The sequence below is a fragment of the Haliotis rubra genome, unplaced genomic scaffold (assembly GCF_003918875.1).
Source record: "Haliotis rubra isolate DU_JTF1 unplaced genomic scaffold, ASM391887v1 Scf366, whole genome shotgun sequence".
Classification (NCBI taxonomy): Eukaryota; Metazoa; Mollusca; class Gastropoda; order Lepetellida; family Haliotidae; genus Haliotis; species Haliotis rubra.
The window spans coordinates 10,772-36,807 of record NW_025767042.1 but is presented as its reverse complement, the minus strand read 5'-3'; the positions used below and the strand labels follow the sequence as shown (position 1 = coordinate 36,807).

The 26,036-nt window shown below is 39.9% G+C and overlaps 1 protein-coding gene across 1 annotated transcript in view; it reads left to right on the top strand.

Annotated features, from left to right (window-relative positions):
• The window catches only part of LOC124285699, a 32,321-nt gene extending 29,145 nt beyond the window's left edge, over positions 1–3,176 (top strand). Inside the window, exons 4-5 of the mRNA XM_046721977.1 lie at positions 1,794–1,879; positions 3,067–3,176. The gene's annotated coding sequence lies outside the window, so the exon portion shown is untranslated. The remainder of the gene's footprint in view (positions 1–1,793; positions 1,880–3,066) is intronic.
• The last annotated feature ends 22,860 nt before the right edge of the window (positions 3,177–26,036 follow it).

Sequence of the window (26,036 nt, the reverse complement as noted above, 5' to 3'; positions counted from 1 at the left end):
GCCTAATAAAAGTGTTAAAGCACTCGCTCTGTAACATATGTATGTCTGGCCACAGAGGCTCACTAAACATAGCATCATTAATATTACTAGTTGTATGTTTGCAGTATATACTAAGGGGGGATCACTCTCATTTGACTTCATGTTCAAGGCCATGTCCTCACAGCACTAGCCACTGTTAGCATGACAGTTACTAATAAAGCTTTCTAACACGAAGCTCAACCTTGTAAATTCCTTACACGCTCGTCACGTCGAAGACGCGGGTTCGATTCCCCACATGAATAAAATGTGTGAAGTTCATTTCACGTGTCCCCGCTGCAATATTGCTGGAATATTGCTAAAGCGGTTAAAACTAAACTCACTCACTCCATTCGTGTCCGGGATGAGTGTGTGTGTGAGAGTTTAGTTTGACGCCGCTCTCAGCAATATTCCAGCTAATTAAATGGCGGCGGTCTGATAATATTCGAGTCTGGACCAGACAATCCAGTGATCAACACCATGAGCATCGATCTTGTCAACCAAGTCAGCGAGTCTGACCGTCCGATCCCGTTAGTCGCCTCTTACGACAAACATGGGTTGCTGAAGACCAATTCTAACTCGGATCTTCACGGGTTACAGAGGACAGCTATTAATAACACAACATCGTCGTCAACGATTGTGATGAGTCCGGATTGTGCGTCGTTGACAGCGACGTGACTGGCAGAGGGTTGTCTTCACTGATGAAAGCCGGTTCCATCGTTTGATAAACGCGTACAGTCGTACAGTCGAACGGGGAGAACGAACAATAGCATGACATTTTGTAATAATTAGGATTGTTTACAAAAGAATTCATCTTTAAATACATGTTTCTGGTGGCAGTAAGTTTATTACATTGAAATAGATAATGAAAATTCATCTCCGATTGGGGGAGGGACAAGATGGACAAAATCGTTTATTTGAGGGAATGTGTTCCCAGCGACATACGATCGTTCATCCGACTGTACTATCAAAGAACAAATGTTATTTAATGCGCAAATGAATTGCTATACGCCTCTGATGCACGCAGTCGTGTCAGTTGTTCATGATTCAGGATGTTGATTATCATTCTCGGCAATTTCGCCAATGGCATTCACACTCTGACATTTCACGAAGAAGAGTCACAGTGATATTTAAATGTATTCCACAAAAGATTAACCCTTGATATGTTCATGAATTGAATAAGCTTTTTGATTTAACAGTCCAGCAATAACAAAGGGTGTTTGTGCAACGAAGCTGATCTTCAGCCTTATAGTTATGATTTTGTAGCGCATTGTGAGTGAGTGAGTTTAGTTTTACGCCGCACTCAGCAATATTCCAGCTATATGGCGGCGGTCTGTAAATAATCGAGTCTGGACCAGACAATCCAGTGATCAACAGCATGAGCATTGATCTGCGCAATTGGGAACCGATGACATGTGTCAACCAAGTCAGCGAGCCTGACCACCCGATCCTCTTAGTCGCCTCTTATGACGTGCTTTGTGAGACTAATAAGACTGTTATTAGGGTCTAGTCTAGTAGGGTCTACTGTCATAGATTAGGAATATGCCAGTACTAAAGAAAAATCAGTCTCATCTTCCCCAGCTGCCATCCATCAACACAGCCATGATGTAAACATTTTCATGTAATTTTGATTAATTTGGTTGTGGAAGAATAAAATTTAATAATGAATTATTTGTTCATTATTTTCATTTGTTTATTTCAGCTTATTTTCTCCATTCTTTAATGGCTACATTCATATTATAATGTTTTCTAACACTCACGGTTCTTTTTCTTTTCAGTTAATTTTGCTGATATCCATTTAGTCCTCAGCGTGATCGGTGCATTATGGGTACTTGTCGGTGACATCAAGTGACATGTGTGCAAGGTACGACGTCAATGGCTGTAGCATTCCATTCAACCTTCCGTTCTTCTACAAGAGACGATTCACACCTGCCTGCAATCGACATGACATATGCTACCGATGTGTAAGTCAGCCTTTGGCAATTTCAAACGTCAAGAGAACGTACAATCTTATAAAGCTAACCCGTTCACTTGACCCTGGGTTGAAAAGGTCACAAACATCATTTTCGTCGGTAGGTGGATGAACCACAGGGGCTTGTAATGCACAAAAGATACTATTACTGACGGGATCTTAGCACTATAAAAAGGGCTTTTATACAATATTAAAATTTACTGTCACTGACTGGGTCGTAGCACTATATAAAATGTTTTTATAAAAATGTATATTATGAAACGTAGTTTATTTAAGTCACCAACACCTGGTCAGTGGCGCACAAACAGCACTTTAAGCGACATGAGGATATGGTTAATTTCTTTTATCAACTTCATATCTGTGTGGTTTTAACAGGACCATTCACCCTGAAGTAAGTGAGTGAGTATGTTTTTTTACGCCGCTTTTAGCAATATTCCAGCAATGTCACGGCAGGGGACACCAGAAATGGGCTTCACACATTGTACCCATATGGGGAATCGAACCCGGGTCTTCGGCGTGACGAGCGAACGCTTTAATCACTTGGCTACTCCAACGCCCTTACCCAGAAGAGAGTATGTAGAAGGCGTCATGGAAAATTAAAATTATAAAACTTTTTGGAATAGGCCTGTTTATTTCCTCAGTCGTATCCAAGTCAACAAACATGAACTTGTTTCTTTTAAAACAAATGTCATGTTTGCATGTTCTTGGTGCATCAGGTTTAGCACCTCCAAATGTGTTGCCGACATTAGTGAATGAGTTTAATTTTACGCCGCACTCAGCAAAATTCCTGCTATATGGCGGTCCGACATTAGGAAAGTAGCCGGGTTCTCTGCCAGGAACACGGCCCTTCTGACACCTAAGGTGATGTCAAAATCTTCACGAAATGTCCTCATATTTTCCGGAAAGTTCAGGTGGTTCATCCCCACCATTCCCTGGGATACGTCTACAGTAGGCAAGGACACTGAGCTGATGATGAGCCTAACCGGACTGACTATACTCGAACCCTCAACGCTCCATTCATCTTTTTTAATATGTAAGTATTAATAATAATTAATTAGTGTATTGTTATTCTGTTCCAGGGGTATTCATATGGAATAAGCAGAAACAGATGCGATGGAGTGTTTCTGGACCAGATGCGGAGAACTTGCAGTGGGATGAGTTGGGTCAGAAGGAACCTGTGCAGAGGTTTCGCTAAGGGATATTATAATGCTGTGAAAAGGTTTGGCTCAAGGCGTTATCGCGTGCCCTCCAAGTGGTATTGCCAACAAGCATGGGTTCCGAGTTGCCTTCCCTAGAACCAAACTTTCTTTTGATGTTATTTAGCCTGGAGCAAACGAGTGATTCATTGTTCATTGTTAATTTCTTACGAATAAACGTTTCTGTCAAATGATGACGTGTCATTTTTTCATTTAGCGTAGATGGATTGAATATAATAGTTGAACTGAAGTTCAAATTAGAAACTGTTGAAGCTTAGTATAAGATGACATCTCGAGTGACTATCTTAACAAGCAATTTAACATGCTGAAATCTTCAAAGTGTCTCTGTGACCTTGAAAATTATGTTAAGGTCACCAAAATCGACTGGGCCCTGCGCCTTCCCGAGATTAAGCTTAGGGTTGAATAGGAGGAAAATCCAGGAAACGGTTCTTGAGATAGCTTAACATGCAGGTTAACATGCTGAAATCTTCAAAGTTTCGCCATGACCTTGAAATTTATGTTAAGGTCACCAAAATCGACTGGGCCCTGCGCCTTCCCGAGATAAAGCTTGGTATTGAATATGAAGAAATCCAGGAAACGGTTCTTGAGATAGCTTAACATGCAGGTAAAACGTGAAAGTCCCCTTGTGACCTTGAAATGAAGGTCAAGGTCACCAAACCTGTCACCAAACCTAGGTAACAAATATGAAAAGAATCTAGTGAACGGTTCTTAAGATATTCCAATTCGTACGTACGTACGGACGTACGGACGGAGCCTAATACTATATGCCCCGCTTCGCACTAAACACGCGGCGGGGGATAACAAGCCATGACAAGGTAGAATATAACGTTTTAATGTATGTACATCCAATAATGATTATTTCCGATTATCGATCTGCAGTTTATTTGTAATCGACAATCGTTTTATTTTGACTTAGATCGAACGATTAACCAACCCTACGATTAATCGCTCCAGCACTACGAATTAGTCATTTGGAGGCTCCTAGGTATGGTGTACCTATGCGTCATAGAACCGCTATTCCCTATACTACTCAACAATATTCCAGCCATATGGCGGGGGCCTGTAGATAGTCGAGTCTGGACCAGACAATCCAGTGATCAACAGCTGGAGCATCGATCTGCGCAATTGGGATAAGATGACGTGTCAACCAAGTCAGCGAGCCTGACCACCCGATCCCGTTAGTCGCCTTTTGCGACAAAAATGGATTACTGAAGACCAATTCTAAAGATGATCATCATGGGTATCAGCTGATATGTGACTGTGGATGTACCTCTATGACAAAATTTAATCAATGTACAAACGATTTCAGTATTTCTCACTTCCTTTTACTCGAAACTATTCAATCATCCTATAGCTTGACGTTTATGAAAACATTATTGGTGCTAGCCTCAGACGTTACCTTCTTTGATGTAATCCGCGTGCCAGAAATCCACAGGATTGGAAACCAAGATCATACATGTTGGTACTTACTACTCCTTAGAGACGCGACCAAAAAGTACTCCTGCAGGGGCCGTAATGAACGTCATTGTCTCTAGGGTTGTAAATATTTAGGTGAAACAGTCTTCCTGCTTCATAAATCGATGTCACTGCTTACACTTTTAACTACATGTTAGTATTGATTAGACCCATGCTACTAGGCAGTCATGATAAACTAAACTACCGGGCAAAAAACGTTACCACTTTACATGTAATTGTATAGAAAAACAAAAACGCTGGTTTTGGTTTGAGCCCAAGCAGAAAACATTGGCAAAAACTCAACATGGTCCCGATAACAACGCAGCTGTCTGAAAACCTTGTACGGATCGCACATTTCAAAACGTGAAAAATGTATTTGTGGGAGATTGGTCCAAATGCAAATGCATGATCGTGGCATAAATACCGATATTGGACATAGCAAGCATGCAGTGACCAAATAAACCACCACGAACAATTATGAATACTGGCATGCCCGATCTCTACATAGGGAGGGGCGGTGGGGTAGCCTGTTAGTTAAATAATAGTAATAGTCCGCTTATATGGCGCTCATATCAAGGCACATTGCCTGCTCACGGCGCTATGTACATTACTATCCCCTGTCATAGGACACTATCGTACTTTCCGATACGTTTCAACTCCCTGGGGATCATACAGCCATGGTGCCTGTCATGGTAAGGCGCAATTAACTTAACACTCACATTGTCAGCACATCCTCATGGGTACCCATTTTATAGCTTGGTGAACTGAGACAATGTGGATCTAAGTATATTGTCCAAGGATATTTCGCAAATGTGCCCACCTCCGGACCCGAACCTTGGTGCCTCCACCGGGGATCGAAACCGGTCCTTCAGCGTGATAGGCAGGCGCCTTACCACTGCACTATTGCGCTCCACAAGCGTTCGATTCCCTATATGGGTACAATGTGTGAAGCCCATTTCTGGTGTCCCCCGCCGTCATATAGCTTGGATATAGCTAAAAGCGGCGTAAAACTACACTCACTCACTCATGCCTCTAGTCACTTTAAAAGCATCGGTGTGGACATTGATACATAGATCGACTTGTTTATCATACGATTATTGACAAACACATTTCTGCACGTGTCTTTGTCAACTTAATATGATTGATGCCCTTTCTTATTAAAATATCGACAATTATTTCTCGGGCTGGGAATAATGTCACGAATGGCGGACGCCAGTAGAACCACTGTTTAAACAGACAGACAGACAGACATTTTATTCCAGTACCAAAGCCGTTGGCCCAAAGTACAGTCATGTAGTAACTTTCACAATCTGCGCATAAATACACTGTAGAGTCCATGAATTATTCCCTGCAAAAGTTGTCATGCATATGGATTTACATATCACACACCCATTTCACATGTAAGGGCAATTCTAAGTTTATACACCTTAAGTAGGAACTGACCAATATCATAGATAACACTACATTTATCTGATGCCATAATATTTATTAAAGACTGCTGTGATACTGATGTTACATGTTTGCAAATGTATGTGCTTCTTATGGTTGCATATTGTTTACACACAAATAATACCTGGTATTCGTCTTCCACAAAAGATAATCCATCTTTAAGGCAAAAGGGCAGAGTCGCCTTAAATATTTTAGTACCATCATAACGGCCTGTTTCTACTGCTAGCCCAAAATTACAACATCTGAATCTTGCGGTGGCAGACCTAATACAAATAGGAAAATCTGATGATAAATACAATTCAACATTTAATAATGATTTAAACTGCTTATAGTATTGTGTCTTTGATAAAACACCCAATTCTGAGACCCACTTTTGATGGAGATTATCAAACAGCCTTTGCTTAAATGCTGAAATAAAGGTATCGAGGTGCCCTACATCTTGTGCAACCCAAGCAAATCCAAAGCCAAGTCTAAACAAAATGTTTTTTGATATGTGTAACTCCAATTTGTTCTTCCACCTTCATCCTGTAACAACATCATATTATAGCATTGCAAAGGTAATCTATTTTCGTTCATATTAATAAGTTTCGTCCAGTACTTAACCGCTCTAGTCATATAGATATACTGAAGTGGGACTCTTCCACATTTGTAGTATTTCTGCCAACTTTAAGAATCCATTTGCATAATTTAATCTGAACACTCTCAATTTTCTTACAATAATTTACACCCCATACTTCTGAACCAGAACACAATATTGGAACAACTGTAGCATCAAATATCTTAAACACGTCCTTACATGATAAACTGCCAAATTTCCTTGAATAGGTATAAATAGCGAATAATGCTTTATTTACCTGTGCTGCAAGAGAATTCTGTGCCTTACTCCAGCAAAGTTTGGGTGTAAAAACAAGACCAAGGTATTTGTATGGCGAAACAACATCTATTGGATCTCCCTTGAAAAACCATCTTTCATATTTCCTCAATGGACCACCATTACGGTTACTCAGATTAACTTTCATACCCGTACGGTCACAAAAATGCTCCAGAGCATAGATCTTTTTTTCAACTGCAGACATGAATCAGCCATAGATGACACATCATCAGCAAACATGAAAACAAACATATTATCAAAGGTGGGAGGTAAATAAACACGCCTACCACCACCAAGTCTATCAGCTTATTTATGAAAATGAAAAACATTTGTGGGCTTAAAATGCACCCTTGTCTTGTTCCAATATTACAACTAAAATAATTTGATAAACCGTAAGTAAGTCTTACACAAGCTGTTAAGTTGGAATACATTGATACTATGATCTTCATAGAGTTACCACCCACACCTACTGCCTGCAGCGTACTCAACAATACATCATGGTTAATTGAATCAAAAGCCTTTGAAAAATCAATAAATAGACAATGACTTTTTAAGTGCATACTTACGAACAATAGAATGCAAACAGAATATGCTATCAATAGTTGAACGATTCTCTCTGAAGCCGAGCTGTGCTTCGTCAATAACACCATGTTCAGTACACCAACTCTGAAGCCTAGAGTTAAGAATAGAACAAAACACCTTGCATACTGTATCGATTAAAAAAATCCTCGATAATTATCAGGAGAATGCCTATCCCATGACTTAAACAAGGGACATATAATACTCTGACCCCATTCTTTAGGAAAATTGCCACTTTCAAATATATTATTGAACAATAAAACTAATACAGATGAAATATAATTCTTAGTTTTCTTTAGAAACTCTGCAGCTAAACCATCAGGACCAGGTGATTTGTTTAATCCAATCTTATCTATATGATACGAAACTTTCCTGACGGTAATAGGAGCATTAGGACTGAATATATCTACATCTCCATAACTCTCCAAATTATCGTAACTGAAATCACTAGTAATAACATCTACACATAGGAGATTGCTAAAATGACGTGTCCAATCTTCACTACCAATTTTCTGCGAAATACCATCACACACATGACCTTGCTTTTACTTTCTCCAAAATAATTTAGCATTATTTCTACATTCAATTAAGTCTGTTTTCATTTTAAGCTGGAAAATATTTCTTTTGTTTTTTAAAGCCTTGAATAGATTTCTTAATGTTCTGAACTCACAAAAATCCTTACCATTTCTCTATGAGCCCCAAGTGCCTGATACTTTCTCTGCTTCAGATCTTGTAAATCCCTATTCCACCATGGAGGTTGACTATTACTTCTACCCCAACTACTCCGATAAATCCTCTTAGAATTGACTGCTGCTGATTGGTAGATGCTAATAATAGATGCTAAAGCTTTGTCTGTGTCCGTATAAATCTGCTCACACAAATCTTCATAAACTTCAGATAGATTACACAAAAATTTATCAGTAAATATTTGACTGTCATTTCCTATCCATACATATTTTGACCATTCGTTGACATCACCAGTGCCATTTTCAGACACATTTATATCAATCCTCTCACCTGGTCGTCCTTCCTGACCTTACCATTATTAAGATGAATTCTTAGAGAACAGTACAATGGAAAATGGTTAGACTCATCACGCATAGCTATACCAAAAGATGTTACCTTAGGAAATGTATGTGTTGATGCCAGCATATAATCGACAGCACTCTGACCATTGTGTGTAAAACATGTAAAATTGCCATCTTTATCATTAAAAAGTCTGCCATTAAATAATGTATCCCAAAAGTACAACATAATTCGGTCAGTTTTATAGCGTAATTATTATAATCAATGCCTTTGTTCGCTCTTGGCATACAAAATTCGTCTGATGGATATCCATCAATGTCATCACCGTACCTATAGGCAAAGTTAAAATTGTTATCTTGTATGAAGTCATCAAAGACTTTTGTTCTGGCATTACAATCACCAGCCATATAATATTTTGTTATCATTATGGTCACTTGCAATAGTTTCCAGATGCTGTTCAAGAACAACCATACCATCTTCTCAGTCCTGATATATTTGTTAATTTTCTGGGGAAAGGTAACAAATATCATCATCGTGTCAAAGTTCCATGAAAGTTTGCTGGTTTTTAATAAGAGCACAATTACGTCTACAAATTCATCATACAGCCTGAATATATACTGATTTGATACTCAGTTGTTATTTATAAAAACACTCAGTTCCCCATGAGGTCTCCCGCGACGTTTGGTTTTCCGGCAAACACTGCTGTATGACCGGAAACCGGACATAAACGAAGAAAAGTCGCCTGAACTCGTAGCGAAAGTCTCACTCAATGCTACGATATCGTAATTTTTGCAAAATATACTGAGTCAAAAAAGAAACTTCACATTCTTTCTTCAGGGCACTATAAAATAATTGTTATTATTTCATTGCGGAGATCTGTGTGATGTACTCGATACACTGACAGTGCCATAATCAGTTCCATTAGGCTACACCGCCGTTCCAAAACATGGGTATACAGAATGTCAAGTCAAAAGAATAGAAATGCGAAATTTCTCAGTTCAATATCGTGTATGGCCGCCACGCGCATTCACCACTGCCAAACACCGTCTCCTCATCGACTGCCTGATGCTTGTGAACACGTGGTTGGGGATTCTGCGCCATTGCTCTTGCAAGGCAGCGCCAAGTTCCTGCAAATTCTGAGGTTGGTTCCTAAGACCACGAAGCCTTCTCCCAAGTGCATCCCAAACGTGTTCTATTGGATTAAGGTCAGGGGACCTCGATGGCCAGTCCATGACGTTGATTCCAGCGTTTTGAAGGAAATTTCGTGTCAACATCGCGGTATGCGGCCGAGCATTATCATGCTGGAACTGTAGACCTGGGCCATGAGCCGCCATGAAAGGAACGAGTTCAGGGTGAGCACCTGGTCGCGGTACGCAGCAGCTGTGAGGTTTCCACGGATGACCAGAAGTCGGGAACGGTTGTTCCCACAGAAAGCACCCCACACCATGCATCTTCCGCCCCCGAATCTGTCGACTTCCTGTACACAACATTGGGCATACCGTTCACGACGTCGTTTCCAGATTCTATGCCTGCCGTCCGCGAATCTGAGGGTAAACCTGGATTCATCGCCAAAGACGACTCGATTCCAGTCTCTCTGGGTCCATCGGAGGTGACGTTGGGCCCACAGCAGACGTTGACGTTGATGAAACGGCGTCAATATTGGCCCACGATATGGACGTCGAGAATGGAGATTGGCAGCCCGCAACCGATTTCGAATGGTCTCTGAGGACAGTCGACCTCTAAACATCTGGTTCGGTTCGTAGCAGGCAGAAATCTGTCACGTAGGTGACGTAGGACGATTTGACGATCTTCTGCTCGAGACGTCACACGTGGTCGACACGATCTTGGGCGATCAGAAGTGGTGCCAGTTTGTTGTCGACGACCTTGCAAGTCATACACAGTATGACGGCTGCATCCCATTGCTCTTGCGACGTTAATAACTGATCAACCCGCTTGCAACATGCCAACGGCACGTTCACGTTGCACATTTGACAATCGTGGCATTTCAAGTACCGTTAGAACTGTGGTTTAAAAGTGTTTTTTCAATTCTTGAGGCCAATGCAAACACGTGCATATGAAGAAAACTTCGATGCGAAGATCACGTGATCGACTGCACGTGCAAAACCTGATTTGGCACTAACGTCATTTGCACGACGAATGGATGGGTTTGAGTGGGTTTTGCTAACGTTTTCTAGAGTCGAAAGATAGGGATCCCATTTCGGATACATAGATGTATCATCAGACAAGTTACTATTCATTATTTCATTATTTTTCAAATTACATTTTGTGAAGTTTCTTTTTTGCCTCAGTATAGTTTTCCCTGTGATTGTTCACTGTCATATTTTTTTAATCCCCCAATGTTCCATGATAGAATACGGAAGTCGAGCGGGCCTTGGCCGCGCCTTCATTTCCTTCGTTGTTTGTCCAGTGGAGTGCTTGGAGTTACTTCCCTTTCTCGACGGTAAAAATCCGTGCTTTCTTTATCATTTATTTGGACCACTTCGTTGTTTTCTCTGTCAAACATATAAAGTTTCTTATCAAGGATGAGTTTGTTAACACGTATTTTCGGCCTTTTGCCCTCACTCAGAGCACGAGTAAACATTGTAGAAAACGCCCTTCGATCCTCCCTAATTTTCTGTGGAAAATCTTCACTCACTTTCAAGAATCTTTCGGGAGTGTTTCAGGGCTTCGTATGTAAATGTCACTTTTATCTTTCAAAAACATAAATTTGGCCACTATAGGTGAATTGTCTCTTCTTGGGTTTAAACATGGGCCCTTAAAATTTTGATTTCATCAACGCTCGTCATGTTCAAATCCTTTCTCAGAAATGCACGTACTTTATCTTCGCTTTTCTTCCATGTTTCACCTTTGACACCTTTGAGACCCGGAAACCATATTGTCACGCCTATTCCTGCAAAGTCTTCTAACTTATCCTCCAAACGAGAGACAGTAACTTTAAGTTAACTGTTTTCCTCCATGACATTCTCCATTTGCACGTGCAGGTCCGTCGCCATTTTATCGACTTTAACATTCAAGCTTTCAAATTTACTGTTCATTTCACGGAGTTCATTCTGAATATCCTTAAGTATGGAAGCAATGTCAGTGTCATCTCTACCTGTTAATCCAACGATGCCAGAGTCACTTTGTGTGAGAGTTCTCTGGGGTCGTGGTCCCAAGGTCTGTTCAGTGTCTCCGTCGACCACCGAGAGGAAGCTGAACAAGAGAAGCAGCCTCAGTGACAAAGAGAGCTGTGTCCCGCACATGCATGGTAATACCATGAAAACTTGTTTTCGCTTTATTTGGTTGTGAAAACCCGCCAATTTTGGCCCTGTATTGGGCCAGGCTATCGCGAGAGCCTGAAACACCCGCGCCCTCTCGCTACTGACATATTTTCCGGAAAGTTCTTGGTGGGTTCGACTAGGCAGCGTTTCCTGGGAGAAGTCCCATTCGCTGTCTGGGCTGCATGTAGAGAGGGCGAGGGCCCTGAGCTGATGATGAACCTTACCAGCCTGACTGTGCCAGGATCACCCGAGCCCTCTCTACTGCATACTATCTTTAATCTGTAACACATAATAATAATCAAATATTACCCATTTACTAATTCAGCTTTAAGCAATTAAAACCAAAATACTTGCTTGTCACATGGCAGCACGAGTACGTTGTTTTTTACACAGACAATATATGTATGGACGTGAACAAGCTTTACTGTGAATAACCCACCAGGATAACATACACATAAGATGCATTCATTTTAAATTTTGGGGCTGGGGTTGAAGGAGAATTCATTTGTGTTTCTAACCGAATCCATCAAGTTTGTCCAAGAGTGAGTGAGTTAATATTTATCGTCACATCAGCAATATTTCAGCCATATCGTGAGGAGAACAATCTGTACATTAAAAATATATATTAACAACATATATGTAAAAACCTGTCGTCGATGGACAGTAAAACTACTAGAGTATCACAATATCTAATTATAACGAGCATGTTGTCATTAAAGATACACAATAGAAAACAATACACTGTAAAAACGGGCTGTAGATCACCACCAACTGTAGGCAGATCACCATACTAAGGACTTCCAAAACATTTGCTTCCTGCATGGAGACTCACTGGATTTGCATCATCTCTTCAGATGTTGACGATTTGACAAATTTAGCCATACATTTAAAGACCATATATTCTACAATTATAAATTAATCGGATTAAATTTTCTTTGAAAGACGTGGCCTTACATACCTTTCACCAAGCCATAATATTGTGTTCTTTGTACAACCCAGGCCACGATGATAAAGAACAAATTTTATTTTTATTAAAAACGTGCACCCAACACGTTTTACGAAGACTTGAACGAGCGCAATGTATACGATATTGACAACATTTCCAAAATGTCTTCAGTGCCTTTGGTACATTTTCAGAAGACCTCCAACATGTATTGGACATAGCATCTGTCGGGAGAGTTCCCCTAAGTGGTTTTGTTAAGGGAAGAACGTGCAGGGGTATGGGATGCAAGTTTATTAAGCTGTTAATGGTTTGGATGTTGTTGATAGTGTGTTGTTTAACGGCGTGTTCACTGTCATTGTGTACTTTGAAAACTGGTTGTTTGGTACTGTAATATACCAAGGAAGTGGTCTCAACATTACTGCCAACATGATCATCATGATCGTCATCATCATCATCATCATCATCAGCAGCAGCAGCAGCAGCAGCAAAACCTGCAGCACCAGTCATCCGCTCTGGTTCATCTGATTCATGTAAGTTTAGGGCAACCAAGACATCAGCTGTTATTGGTATTGAAGTTGACTTGATTCGCCACGCCCCCTGCACATGTGTATGCTATCAGTGGCTGCAGATGACGACTGTTTCCACCATTCGACAACGAGCGGATGTCTATGAGACATTGGACTAGACAACGGCGTATGATGGAATACATTCAACGTCAGTTTAAACAGCCATCCAACAGTACAAAGGATAGACATTAGGATGATTGGTAAGAATGTTCCATATTTAACATTTAGTGCTCCTTATCGAATTTGATTGAAATCACAATGCAATAAATAGGCTTTGGAGGACCTTTCTTTTCTTCTGTCAAATGTACTTCAACGTGTGGACACAATGAGTGTGACTTCTATTCTTATTCTGGGATATATTTATATCGGTCCTTTCCTACTATTTGTCGGTTCTATGTCGGATTTAACATTACGTGCACGTGGGAGTGAGTGAGTGAGTGAGTCGGGCTTTTAGCAATAGTCCAGCAATATCAGTAGGAATGGACCTTCACATTGTACCAATATTGGATTCGAACGCGGACCTTCAGTGTTACGAGCGGACGTTTTAATCACTTGGCTACCCCACCGCCCCTTATTGTGTGTGAGCTTCAGTATTTGTAAATAATTTCATACACCTATTTGAAAATAGGTGTCACAACTACTTATATTTAGTATCTTTAATGATATAAAGTGTTTGACGGTATAACAGGACATTTGACTAGGATTTGCATTAGCCGTTTAAAGTCAGATGACCATGATGTTGTAAGGAAAGTGGCCAACACTCTCTTCTGTCCATCATGTCATTGACCATGAAAAGTCAAACTCATTAATATCGCGTGAATCCGCCTCTAGGATAACGGCAATGTCGCGTGAATCCGCCTCTAGGATCACGGCAATCACGGATATACTCATATCGCACCTTGTAGATGGATACAGGTGAGGTGAGGTGAAATTGGGTTTAACGTCGTGCTTAAGGATATGTCGCTCATATGACGACGTGCATGCATGTGTATGTGTATGTGCGGCTGCTTGTACTAGCCCAGACTTAAGCTGGTTTTATAGTGCTAGCCCACTGAGATACCATGCCGCAGTGAAGCATACATAGCTCTCTCAGACACATTATACTGACTCCGAGGCGACCAGTCCTTGATGTACCCATTAATGCCGAGCGCCAGGCAGGGACCAACAAGTACCATATTTTAACGTCTTTTGGTATGACGCGGTCGGGGATCGAACCCGCGACCTTCCGCTATCCTGGCGGACGCTTTAATCGCTACACCACGGAGGCGGTGGATGGATACAGAGCTTTATTAATACTCATCATTATATGTTATCCTAATACAGATATACGCTCCAGAATGTTGTCACTGTACTACTGCCCAGTGACCATCTGTGAATAACACATAGGTGCAGTGATCCAACCCCACACCATTTCTGAGCCAGCCTCAGTCTGTCTAATGTTAACGGCATGAGAACGTTGACATTCCTCCTAAATCCAAAGAAAACCTTGAATCATGGCTTTTGAAGAGAACGGACATGTTACTGCCTCAATTTCCAAGCAGGATTATTTTACTGTGAGAGTTTGAATTGAATACAATTCACAACAAATTAAATAGATGACAGCCCAAACATCACGCAAACAAATTTATATATTTTCAGTGACAAATCAGTCCGAAATCAGCCAAGGTTAAGCAAACGAGCAATGGCTTTACGACGCTATACAAGCGCAACGCAACAGCAATACTGTAATCGGAATCCAAGCTCCCACAAACGGAGTGTACGTTACACTGGCAGAGTGAGTGAGTTTAGTTTTACGCCGCACACAGCAATAGTACAGGTATGTGGCGGCGGTCTGTAAATAATCGAGTCTGGACCAGACAATCCAGTGGTCAACAGCATCGATCTACGCATTTCGGATACCATGACATGTGTCAACCAAGTCAGCGAGCCTGACCACCTGATCTCTTTAGTCCCCTCTTACGACAAGCATGGGTTACTGAGGATCAGTTCTAACCCGGATCTTCAGGGGTCTGCACTGGCAGAAGTTTTTGAATGCGGAAATAAAATCTTATATACACCACTGACGCGGTCATATTAACCATGCCGATAGAGGCATAAGTTGATATTTATTCTCTGCTTAAACATCCATTACATTCCCACTCTGACATTTAAACAAATGCGTTATGACTTGAACTTGGTGTCAGTGCTTATTAAATGGCTTGTACAGAAAATAAACCTTTGATTCTTATATGGATAAAAAAGTTGCTTATATTTAGCAGTCCATCAGTGTTAGTGTCTGTGTAGCGAAACTGATTTTCAACCTGTAGATAGGTTTTAATAGCATACATAGCAAGACCAAACAGCCAGCGTTATGGTTTTGTCCGTAATATTTCAAAACTTTTTCTCAGTTTGCCTTCATCCATCAACAGCACGTGATGCAATATCGTAAAACTTTGGTGTTTTTATAAATGTTCAAAAGTTTTCAAAACTTGTCTTTTTCAACCTGCAGATAGGGTTTGATAGCATACATACCAAGTCCAAACAGCCAGCGTTATGGTTTTGTCCGTACTTTGAGTAATATTTCAGAATTGAAAACATTTTCTGATCAGCCTCAGCTTCCCTTCGCCCGTCAACGGCACCTGATGCAATACCGTACAATATTTGTGTGAAAACATCTTTTCAAAAAATGAATTTTAAAAGGTATTAAACTCTTCTTTCTCAATTTCAGCTAATCTTGAACACACCCACACAATCTTCAGCGTGGTCAGTGCATTTTGGGTAATGTCGGTGACAACAAGTGACTTATGTGACACGTACGACATCAATGGCTGTAGCATTCCATTCCAACTCCCAATCTTCTTCAAGGAAAGATTTACACCAGCGTGCAATAGACATGACGTGTGCTACCGATGCGTAAGTTCAACATTTGCAATTCGTACTATCATTCAAAATAAGTAATCTCGATTATCTGACCCATTTCGTATGTTTCAATAATTCTCAATACAAAATAATAAACACGGGGGACACAGGCGGTCCACTCGTTAAGACCCCGAAATTCACTCGTTGCCTAATGTACTGGCAGCACTTCTATAGGACGTAAGAGTGGGCTCAATTGAACTAGATGATATGTCTGTTTGACTTGATTATTTGCATGAATGATTTTTTTCAGACATTGGTTTGGCTTGAGTATGTTCTATACTACCCATCAAACGTTTAGACTCACTTAAAGCACACACACTATATATATATGGTTACATTTAAGATGGATGTCTCCACTAACTTGGGGGAACCAACTGCAAACGCTATGCAGATGAATTGCACGAGGATCATGCATCACATTGCTGAAAAGTACCTTTAAACAGTATGGAATATTTTGCAAATCATGTTTAGAGCAGTTAACTGGAGTAGGTGGTTACATTTACACTTGTTCGTCTAAACCTTTGATGGGAAGTATATTTCTTAGAGCCCATACTGTTATGGTTGTGATATCACAGATCGTGGGGAAAAGACAACATACACTCACTCACTTGACGCTGGTAAAGAAATCTTTCATGCAAAGATGCTGCATACGGCACACAGTTCTGGGCACACATCTTGGTTATGGATGAAATGTATATTTCTGCATTCTGTGGAGTTTCTGGGGCTTACCTGCAACACTCTCCTGTGCCATGTTAGTGTCTCGTCAGGCAAGCGCCCTTGTTCGAAATATGCCATTGTTCATCCAGCAGTGAATTGATATCTGGTAGGATATTCGATGGTAATCTGTCTTCTACTCTTCACATGGGTACGATGTGTGAAGCCCATTTCTGTTGTCCCAACCGTGGTATTGCTGGTATATTGCTGGAATATTGCTAACAGCGGCGTACAACCATACTCACTCATTCCCAAATAACATGTTGCATACACCAGCTAAAACTTGAGACAGGGCAGATAAAATAAAGAGCCCCATATATATACATAAAGTAAGTTCGCAGTTCAACCAGTTAAACCACAGATGTCTGAATGACTAACTAGTCTTATGGGCCAAAAACGTTCACAGAACAAAGAAAGATACAGGTTATGTACATGGACCAAACCAATTGCAAGTTCTTTGGATAGTCAACTTCTTTAATGGAATGAAGGCAACGTTGCGCTGTGGATACATGTGTAGAACTCTTTGTATCACTTGAATGGTAACGGTGTTAGTACCTACACCGAAAACGTCGCATTCATTGCAATAAAGAAGTTGACTATCCATAGAACTCGGTTTGTCTTCATTTTTCAACTTTTAAAATGCCCATCAAAGACGGTTTGTACATATATGTAAGTACAGAACAGATGCGTCACTTGCAAATCTGCCACTTTTGTTTAAATAGTCTTCCAGATCGATATTTTCATCATAAACGTATTCACAAACACATTTCTGGCTCTACATCGATAGACAGCACATTTCTACACATGTTCAAGTCAAGTTTGATTAATGATATCAAAATATCGACAGATTATATTGTCAGCTGAAAAAATTCCAAAATTAGGAATTCGGAAGTAGAATTATATCTGGAGCATAGATATTTCATTAAAGTCAGTCAAATCCTTCTCGCTAATTCATAGAATGAAAAACAATATCACACTAAGGTGCACCAAAACACATTGCCTGTGTGGGACCACTGGTCTCGTTTCCTTTATGGGGTTCCAGTCATTGACTGTTCTACAGATGAGTGAGAGAATGAGTATGGTTTTACGCCGCTTTTGACATTATCCCAGCAATAGCACGGCAGGGGACACCAAAAATTGGCTTCACACATTGCACCGAGGTGGGGAATCGAACCCGGTTTCTAGCGTGACAAGCGGACGCTTTAACCATTAGGCTACCCTAATGGATGAGTGGGTTGGGTAATGGATTTGCCCTAGGACTATTATAGTAATTCTGTTACAACCTAGGGCACGAATGTATGGGACAAGTTCTCGTGTTTCAAGACACAAAAACGCAGCACCACCCACACAAGCCTGTAAGGCCTAATTAAGCAAAATGGACTTCATATAGAGTGAGTGATATTTAGAATTCTACATGTACCTTTTGTACATTTGTAAGATCGCCTGATGGTGTATTAGACGAAGCGTCCGCCCGGAAAGTTGGTTGGCTGGTTTGTTGGTTTGTTGTGTAATGCCGCACTCAGTAATATTCCAGCTGATATATTGCGGCAGTCTGTAAAGAATCCAGTCTGACCAGACAATCCAGTGATCATCAGCGTGAGCATCGATCTACGCAATTGGGATACGATGACATGTGTCAGTCAAGTCAGCGAACCTGACCACCTGATCTCATTAGTCGCCATTTACGACAAGAATGGGTTGCTGAAGACCAATTCTAACCAGGATCTTCACAGGTATCCGTCCGGAAAGAGGAAGGTCGGTGGTTCGTTAAGTAAAGGAAACAGTTTACAAGTTAAGTAAAGGAAACAGTTACAAGTTTTCTATTAAGCTGTCACTAGCGAGGATGCTGTTGATTAGTTCAACATAGACCAAGTTCATGGCACACAGATTAAGTGGTTGCTAGGTTGTAAAATTGGCTCAAACTTGTACAAACATCCACGAACGTTACTTGGTCAGTGTTAATAGGAAGTCTTTGTGTGTGACTGTCTCAACTCCAAATGATGCATCATGATATGGCATACCTGATGAACAAATCAGGAAATCAGTGAGGATGATAAAATTGTCCGTTTTGATGATGAGGTTATTTTGTTCAGTCGTGGGACAACACAGACATCATAATTGTTGCAGTCGTCTTCACAATCTGAAAGTCTGTTATTACAATTGTGTGAAGCCAACTGCACAATTAGAAAAAGTCAGTTGTTACAATTGTTGAAAAGCCATTTATTACAATTGTTTGCAACCGACTGCACAAATTAGAAATGTCAGTTATTACATTGTTTGCAGTCAACTGCACAATTCGAAAGGTCAGTTCGTACAATTACGGGTATTTATCCACAATTGTTGAGTCAGTAATGACGGAAATCACCATGCAAGAATTTCTTACTGTCATATTATGCAAACTGTTGATTCAGGTATGTGGATTATTGACGATGGAAATGTAAAAACTGTAATGTATGCAGCAGCAACAGCAGCACCTGGCACCTGGCACATCTACATCTACATCTAGATAGACACGCGTTAGGTTGTTACAGCACAGCAAAAATAACTTGGTTTCCGCAATGCGGAAACCTGATTGAAAGTGGACTGAAACTTAAGTTTCCACCTAGAATCCAGTGAGTTTCCGTTCTTTTACATTGAGTTTCCGCAATAACGGAAACTTACAATTACCCACTTTCTAAGGGTTTCCGCAAGGTTTCCGTTACCCACACTCCAACAGGTTTCCGCAAGGTATCCGTTACCCACACTCCAAGAAGTTTCCGTTGAGTTTCAGTTAACTTTGAATCCATCAGGTTTCCGCAAGGTTTCAGTTATTAAGACTCCAACAGGTTTCCGCAGAGTTTCAGTTACCAACAATCTGACATAGTTTCCGCATAGTTTCAGTTACCAACAATCCGACATAGTTTCCGCATAGTTTCAGTTACCGGTTTCAATTTCAGGTTCACAGGTTTTCATATGCGTTTCAAAGAGCTAAATGTAAACATTCTTTTTATTCATATCATAAACTCTTGTTAAAAAACAATACAAGCAATTTGTTATATCATGACATTTACTTAAAGGTCACATGCAACGTAAAACACAACTTTGCAGATTCTGATACCTTTCGGTATGGACTTACCGAAATAGATCGTCAAAAATGCAAATTCAACTTATAAAGTTGAAAAATAACGCGATGAAAAAACCCGCGCGAAATCGGAGTTCAAACGTTTCACTAATTTTCCCCAGACTTTTCTGGGGAAAACGGGTTTCAACAGCTGGGCTGCGCTCATAGCACGTGCGCAAGTAAATAGGTTCGCGCAGCTTAGAAGCGGGTTGTCGGGTGAATACTCGGTGAAGGCTTTGGTGTGAGCTATTTTTCTAATGTTTTGTTGATATCTCACAGGCGCGAGCTTTTTATATGTTATGACAGTAAATTAACTCATTTGTCTATTTCACCACACGTTCTTCTTACCGAGACACTTTCTCAGTTCGATACTTAAAAGCAATGCCATTATTTAGCGTTGACAGAATTTCTAACTGTGATATAGATATGTCGTTGTCACAGACAAAACTCAATGTCTTGTTTTATTGACACCTGTGTGTCTGCCTGCCTGTCTGCTAATGACAATATTCAATACACAGCTGCTATCACTGACCACATGCAATTTGAACTTAACACCAATCAGGCTATACACCATAAACAAAATGCATTGATTTATGGCCCGAGTTCGGTCTCTGTCACATTATGTAATTACACAGAGAGGCAGGTGTGATACTTGAACACATGACATGTTATGATGTCTGTTGATTGCAAAATGTTATACACAAAAAATGAGCATGTATTTACAAAACCCAACATCTCTCTATATATATACACACAATTAGCCGTGAAGGCATCTGCAAATGAACCAGCCGTTACACTTGAGTGCACACCCACCCGCTCTGACTGGGTTCGGTATCCCGGCTGCTTCGTTTCTTGGGAAGTAAACCGAAGTACACAATTTTGCACTTTCGATTTGCGATTGTACGCTTATAATTTTGTTTATATATTTTTTCGTAACCAGCAATGTATATTATATGTCATGAATAAGTGATAATTGTGTTTTAATTATGTTTGATTTTTTGGTTGCATGTGACCTTTAAAGAAAAACAGAATATATAATAAGATTCATTTTTTTATTTTCTCAACATGAATATGAATTAGCATTTAAGGCAAATAAAGATCATACATATAACTAGTAATATAGCACTAAAGAGACAGGGCAAAACATTTTGGCATAACTCAGTCCAGTTTAAGAAATCATATATCATTTATAACAAAGTAGTAATTGTTCATCAGTTAAACTTTCGTTCACTTATTATCCTGAAATAGCATGTTAGATATGAAATTTATTTCTAAAATCATGCTAATGGTGAAAAACAATAACATACAACTTAACACAGTAATAAAACATAGCTGCATCGGACATTTGGCATTCAGCCAAACACTCTATGTCACAACTATCTCCAAACATCCACTATGATATACATCATACAATAACACAACATACAGCTTACAATACAAAAATAAAATAAAATAAAAATTACATTATGAAATTTAAAATTGCAAAGTTGGTCAGTTAGCCCAATAAGGGGGCATCCCTGGGCGGAGATCCTCAGGCATCCCTGGGCGGAGGGCCTGTCCTCATATCGCCTACATCACCGTTTCGCCTACAGTCTTATCAAAACAACTTTATGCACCATTGCACACCATTTCCTGCCTATGTTACCCATGGAATAATGGACCAGCCTAAGGGATAAGAAAAACAAACAAATGTATGTGATTCACATTACTTTAATACATTACATACATTAACATCAAGGAGGTCGAGCTCGTTGTTGTAGATCTGCAGCACCGGTGAGATGTCAGTCTTTACACGCTCTTTTACACGGGCGACGAGTCGGATGTGTTCTCCATTCTCAAAGGGTGGGTGGCTGTGAATAGTGGAGGACACTACGTGGTCTCCGATGGTGCTGCTGCGACCATTGCATCCTGTGAGGACACACTTCCAGTGTGCAGCAACCTGTCGCTTGACATTGAGCCTGTACCGGTAGCCTGCATACAGTAACTGCTGTCCACCTCTCTGTAAAGTCACGAACTCAGCTCTCTGGAGATTTGCCATTTTGATACCGACTAAAGATCAGTGGCATGTATATATACTTTGAGAAAATTATGTTGAGATGACCCCTCATTGCAACCACAACAGACCTATTTATAATCTTTTTACTTTTATAAGATAAATCTTTTGAAGTATTAATTCTAATCAAAACAATGGGATTATCTCACCCAGGGGTAAGCATAACCCCCTTCACTAATATCCTTCACTGTATACTTAAAACAAATCATGTATCAATAGTAACTTCTCAATAGTCTTCTCTCCCATTTAGTTGCATTCGATGAAACTACAGTGGAATAGGGCCATTCCATTCCCTGAACAGGGTAGATGGGATTTGACAGGATGTTTATATAAGCTGTAGGCGAAATAGTGGTGTAGGCGATATGAGGTCAAACCGTTACTTTGGTTGGATGCCTCATCCTCGTCCTCATGTTGGCCTTGACGAGAGCAGTGGAGGTGTAGATTCTTTCCAAGTCCAGTGTCGTCGTGTATGCCCTAAGCTTGCTGGACTCCCAGACAAAGGGGGCGGAATGCAACTAATTGACGTCATCTTCGTCACTCACGAGTGGTGATGTCATGTGTATGGTGAGTGTTGTCGCTACCTTTTTCTTTCGTCTATCTGGCCAATCGATAGATGCAAGTCTGTTTAGGCGTTGTGCAGGTTTCTGAAAATGGCAGGTAATAACGAATTGCTAGGTTATTTTGATAAATTACACAAACATCAATCAACAAGAAACTGACAATGCCAAGGATGATTTAAAATGAGTAATCCAAAGGAAGTTTGAATAAAGAGAACTAAATTGAACAATCACACTTTGCATTAGTTTTCTCAAAACTGTAATTATACAATTCATCACACTTCATTGACCGAATGAAATATCTTATTTTCTAAAGAGGGACACACAATCTATACAACATTTGCTCTGGAGTTACATGCTTCCCAGACCAGAGGTAGTAATACGTTATATATACATATATATATCTGAAGATTTATTGCATTTTCTATATACAGTAGTTATAATGGTACTAGTAATAGATTTTCATCAAATTGCTATATTCAATCTCTTACAGATCGTATTGTTGAGCCCATTTCTGGTGTCCCCAGCCGTGATGTTGCTGGAATATTGCTAAAAGCGGCGTAAAACTAAAATCAGTCAGTCAGTCGTATTGTTGAAGGCACAAGTATATTCACCCAGTAGTGACTGTATGTTTACACCATTAAGTCTTTGAGGTGTATTTAGAAGTGAATAATACAAGACATGAATGTTTACGGATGTCAACTCTGAAACATGTTTTCACATAATAAAGGAGTTGACATCCATAAACCTTGTCTCTACACTATTGGAAATTATTTACTATTTATAATGAAAGTCACTACAGATAGGTCAAAATTACCTTCACATGTTCCTGCTGACCATCTTTGGTCATTCTTTATAAAGTCTCCAGACTCATCATCAGCTTTGCTGAAAAAATAAACAATAACACGTTACTTTTCTTTGCATTTCCCCATTCATTCATTCGAGTTTTAAAGATCACATATACCCTACGGGGTACAACTCCATAAATCACTAACTGGCATCGTTATGAATGAAACCCCGTCATTAAAACTACTCATTTTGACCTTTAATTGACTTAAAACGACCTTTTTGACAACAGTGCACAATTCTCACCGGCGAACGAAATTTCAACCAATCAGAGCGGCGCGTCTCTGTGACGTCATATGAGGAATAGCTTTGAGGGCCGATGCAGAATCCATCTACATTTTAGGGGGTAAATTATCTTGTTTACAGGCTTGTATAAACCTGAAATCGTGACAATTGTTGTGGAAAATGAAAGCTATATGTTCTCACAATCTACTGTCATTTAATTTTGTCTCCCTGCTTTGCCTAGTTTCCGAGTTACAACTTGTTTTCATAGACGATTCTCTCAAAATCGATTGGTGTCGTTAGGCCCTATTTGTATAATGACTGATCCAAATTGATCCCATTTCTGTGCTTTCTTACCTCGATGTTTAATCATGTCATGTAAAATCTGTTTGTATTCTCAAAACAGTGTCGGCCCATAAGTTTTCACATGCAATACAGCAATTAATACTCCCTTGTTGTAACCTGTGTTAGGTGGTATAAACCTACACATGTTATTTGTCATCATTCACTTGATGGTCAGTTAATGAATTTACAACAGGTATAATTAGTGGTAACACACTTAGATTACCCGACAAAAGTTCCCATTTGGCATTTCTTGTGTCTGGAGTAAATATTCAACATTATAAACATCGATCAAAGGATTAACCGATAACACGCTGATTGATTAATTACTTTTATCTTACACAGCCGAATTGTCAAAAGGTAGTGTTTATGTATGTAGATTTACTAATCTATACTGAATACACTCTGCCGTGTCGGTGTCTGCGTAAAAACAACGCCCTTCTTTCAAAGGATTAACCGGCAGTACATTGATTGATTGCCCATTATTGGCTAACTAAATTACTGTTTTAAAGATATTACAGTTCTGTTATAAATTCACTATAAGTATCAGCAGATCGTCTGCTTTTTAGTTAGTTTCAAAATGCATACAAGTATGATAATAAACTAATTAGGATTATAAGACCAAATATAAAGACGCACATTGACTAGTATCTACATACTGGTGAGTGGACATTAACCATGTGAATGTAGCAAGAAATTTATCGCGCAGTATTTTGACTTCGACCCCCACCTCGCTTCCTTGGAAGAAATCGTTATAAGTTGTGTCATGCAAAATCCGTTTGGTTATGATTCCAATACATATTTAACTACGAGTAGAAAGTAGTTTTGATTTTCTAACTTGATGAAAACAAACTATAATCTCATTAATTCTAACAGACTTTACGATTTTCAAAAATGGCGGCCCCTGTCGCAAACATCTGCCAGTCTGAGGATAAATGCTATTTAGGTTTGTTTTCACCGAGTTACAAAATCAAAACTACTTTCTACTGGTAGTAAAATATGTATTTTTGATGATGGCCAATAGGATTTTGCATGACATAGCGTATAACATAACAATTTCTCTCCTGGCAGCGAGGTGGGTGTCAATATAATACTACTTACAATATTATTGTTACTTCGACCACAACCTCACTTCCGAGGAAGAAATCGTTATGTTACAAGTTGTGTCATGGAAATCTGTATGGTCATATACATATTTTACTACAACTAGTAAGTAGTTTTGATTCTTAACTTCCGTGAAGCGATCTGAACACACGTAAGATATCGTTTCAGGCTTCGCAACGCTCGCTTTGCACTCACAAACATAACCCATTTAGCACGAACTGCGGGGTCCTGTTGAAATCTGTAGCATGGTGACACCATCGCCCGATCCCTAGGAGCAATTGACGACAAAGCAACGATTCGGCATGTCGTCGTTGATGTCGAGAAATCATCAAAATGATGAGCGTGCTACACACTTTCTATACAACTAACTGAAAATCGTTCCTCATATGACGTCACTGCAGTGCTCTGGCGACAGAGTTACGTAACCTGTCTGTGGTTTCGTTGGCGGGGGAGAGGGAAGCGGGCGACTTTTTGGCCACTTTTAATCGCTCGGTATTAATTAACCACAAGTTTTTAAAGAATAAATTTGGTGTTCCGCATAAGACTAACCACAAAGCTTTCATATGTAATTGTTAAAAGAGTAACAAAAAAACAAAGTTTATTGGTTCTTTAAAAAAACAACCAAACAATTGCAGCGACATTTATACCAACAAGCAAACTACAGATTTATCACTTTAGGTTATGCAATCAGTAACTGAACGGCCTGACATAAACATCCTGATGAATGAAGTTTAGTTGTCTCATGTGACATAACCTTGGAGTAATTACGGTATTGTAAATTACTGCAATTGACTGCAATTTCACACAGGTGTGAAGTTAAGATTTA